The sequence below is a fragment of the Camelus bactrianus genome, chromosome 3 (assembly GCF_048773025.1).
Source record: "Camelus bactrianus isolate YW-2024 breed Bactrian camel chromosome 3, ASM4877302v1, whole genome shotgun sequence".
NCBI lineage: Eukaryota > Metazoa > Chordata > Mammalia > Artiodactyla > Camelidae > Camelus > Camelus bactrianus.
In genome coordinates, this window is record NC_133541.1 from 23108912 (window position 1) to 23112368 (window position 3457).

The 3457-nt window shown below is 43.1% G+C and overlaps 1 pseudogene; it reads right to left on the reverse strand.

Annotated features, from left to right (window-relative positions):
• Positions 1 to 315: 315 nt before the first annotated feature.
• LOC105069457 (transmembrane protein 125-like) lies at positions 316 to 3029 on the reverse strand (annotated as a pseudogene).
• Positions 3030 to 3457: the final 428 nt, after the last annotated feature.

The following is a 3457-nucleotide window of genomic DNA, read 5'->3' on the forward strand; positions in this document are numbered from 1 at the left end:
CCTAGAGTCCCCACATGGAGACAGGGAGACTCTGACAGTTTCATGGACACAAACACTCAGTTCCAAGGAGACCCACATTCACCTTCCTGTGGTGTGAATGTGCAGGTAACACACAGACTGTTAATCATACATCATGCAATCCCACAGAAGGGCTGTACAGTCCTAGGACACGTACATACTCACATATACCACTATCTGCTTCACACACACACACACACACACACACACACACTCCCACACAGTCACATTTACTCACATCCTAGCACAGTTCTGTGGATACTGAGGCCGAGGTTGGGAAGAAGAGCTCTGGCTGGGTCAGATGAAGCTGGTGATGCTGGATGTGACCTCATGTCACTGGCCAGCAGACAACCCTCCTGAGATGCTTGAGACACTGTCATTGCCACTGTGGTCATTCTGGATGGAGGACAGGTCAGCTACACATATGGGGAGGCAGTGGACACTGACACCCATCTAACACAGCAGCAAACCCAGCAGCAAGAGTGAGCCTGAGGCAGCCAGAGCAATGCCTCCTGACAGCATGGGACACAGTGGCCATGCAGGGGAAGTGGGCGGCCCAGCCGGCATCAGGATGGTGACCAGCAGATAAGGCCGCCGAGCAGCACCAGAGCATTAGCACCTCCACCACTGCGCAGCAGGGCCACACGGTGGAGCTGGCACTTGCAGTTCATGACCTGCATGGCTGAGGTCATCAGATGCTTAACCAGAACCAGCAGGGCCAGCAGACAGGGCACAGTGCCTACTGCCACCCACCACATGCCCAGGCAGCTGCTGGCGGAAGACAGCAACACCATGCCCCACCCCACAGCCCGCCATGAGGCCGACAGTGAAAGTGATAGCTCTTTCTCAGAAAGGCAGTCCACCTCTGAGGCCCAGAAGGTTCATGGACAAATGCAGAACCAATAACAAGATATCCTCAGTCCCATGTTTCAGGGTCCTAGGTTTTCTCAGCAAGCACCCTGGTCCTGGCAACCAGAGCATTGGATGATCATTCAAATGTCTCCGAAGCCTGACAACTCTATTAGATACTCAGTCTGCTGCACAGCTCCGTCTGTGTTTTTACTACAGGAGGTAACGGTCTCTTTGCAAGGTACCAAAGCTTGTGAACAGCCCTGGGTCTCTTATTAGCCCCCTTCAGGGCATCAGTACAACTTAGAAGGAACCAGCCAACTTCACTATATTTACAGGCATTGTTAACACAAAACTTTCAAATGCCTGAATCCTCATCCCCAATCACAGCATTCTTCTCCACCCAGACATTGTCCCACCACCAGCAGCGAAATCCTTAGCAATTAACATTGCCTTGTACAAGGGGGTATCATTGCCCCACCTACCAAACAGGACAGTGTCCTCTTCACCCACCAGGGGATAAGCAACCCAGTCCTAAACCCCTATCTCGTTGCTTGTTTTCTTGGATAACTTCTGATACAACTGTGTCACCTGTGCACTGTGAGAGGCAGATGATGCTGAGACTTGGATGTGCAAAAATGTATTAGGGGAAACATCTGTGAAGGGAACTGAGTAAGAGCTGGAGGAGGCTGGGAGAACTGACAGAATGCAGGGCTGGCTCTTGGGAGGGGAAAGGGAAGAAAGAAAAAGTTGGGTGCAGGAGTGGTAGACAACGTGGCAGTTCTAAGGAAGTTTGGTGAGGCTGCTGGTGAATCCTCAGACCAAAGCTGCCCATCCGAGGAGCCTCTCAACTCCCATATCGGGCCTGCTTTAGCATCTTTCAGTCCTTATAGCAATGTGACTGCTGAGCAAGCTACTGAGTTGAAGTGTTTAGTTTCATCAAAACTTAAAAGTATGCAAAAGATGTAGAGACCTTCATGGACTACATCCTTTTCCTTTATTTACCATGTCTGTGTCATTGCTGCAATCCTTATCTTCTCTTGTTCTTAAATTTTATTTTTAGTAGCACTTTGAAGTCCTCAAGAATTTCAAAGAGGTTCTATAAATTACTTAGTGATTAAATTATTATCTCTAAATTATGATGTTGAGAATTCTGGATGAATCAGTCTGCGGGGGAGGAGCGAAAATTATAATTGATTTTTTTTGAAGAATATACGTTCTCAATTATAAATTAAGCATAATTAAAACACTAAATTGTTTTGGTAAAAGTTAATCACTCTTCGTATGGTATTCATCAAGGCAGATATCATTTCTATAGATGCATGGCAAGCTTCAGTCTTTTCTTCAGTTTTTCTGTACCAGCTTTTTTTTTTTTTCCCTATTGCTGATTTATCTGTGCATAAAGGCTTGAGCTATGTGATTTTACCTGCATCTCCACATTTGGTGGAATCTCATCAGGTTGTTTTAATTTCTACTGAAGTTCAGTATTCACATGATTCAGCATTAAATGCCTCAAGACAAAAAAGTGCCAAATACTGCAAATTATCTCAGTTATAACTTATTTGAAATTATCATTTCATATGTTTGGGTTTTTTTTGTTACTTTCACTATTTCACATCTTTCCATTTTACTTGAGTTTCTCCTATATATGTAATACCCTACTCATATTAAACATAAAATATGTTTCTAATGATGCAGCTGTTTCTGGAGGGAGACTCATAGAACATAAGGACTTTTGTCACCAAAGTCAGTTTTCTTCTGAGTAAAATTCATATGTCTGTCTTTTAAAATGATTTCAGAGGAGACAATAAACCTTGTCAATAAGGTACAATTGATCCCTGTCTTCTGTTATTATTTTATAAGAATGACTCATCTCCAAAGAAATTATCAAATCGACCATGAAGAAATCCACACTGACATTAGTATTGGTATTAGTATAGCAGAAAATAATGCAGTCTGCTTGTTTTCAGTTGGATAGACACAGCCTTAGACAAGAGACAAACATTTTCAGTAAATAGTGTCATGAGTTAATGTCCTCTGAAACCTTCATGAAGACAAGGGATTTATCACGAATGGAGTTCCCATTACGAGTCTTGTACTTTACCAATCTCCATGCAGTCTTTGCTAGATCTGAAGTCAACATGAGTCAAGCGCACTCCCATTATCAGCTGCAGTATGCCTACTGGCACTCCTGTCATAGAAACCTGGACAGGCTCATGTAGGAAACGGAACAACCCATTTTTGGACCTTTAGCTCAGGCTCTTTAGTAGAAGCCACCCTAAGAAAATGATTTTTCTCTCCTTTTCATAGGTTCATAGGTTCCTGCTTAGTCTTCAAGGGTGAAGGCCACTGCTAATCAAGGAACACACCCACATCTGTTAGAAGTTTAGATATAAAGAGAAAGAAGCCCACCCAAAGGACAGCCTGAGTAGTAGAAGAAAGAAAAATCAAAGAAATAACCAAAGAAAGTGAATGTCTCTATGACTTTCCATTTATTTTATTCTTGATTTATTTTTATTCTTTATTTATTATTCACTTAACTCTTTATATTTAAAACCTGCATGCCCCAACAATAATTATTGTATTTCTG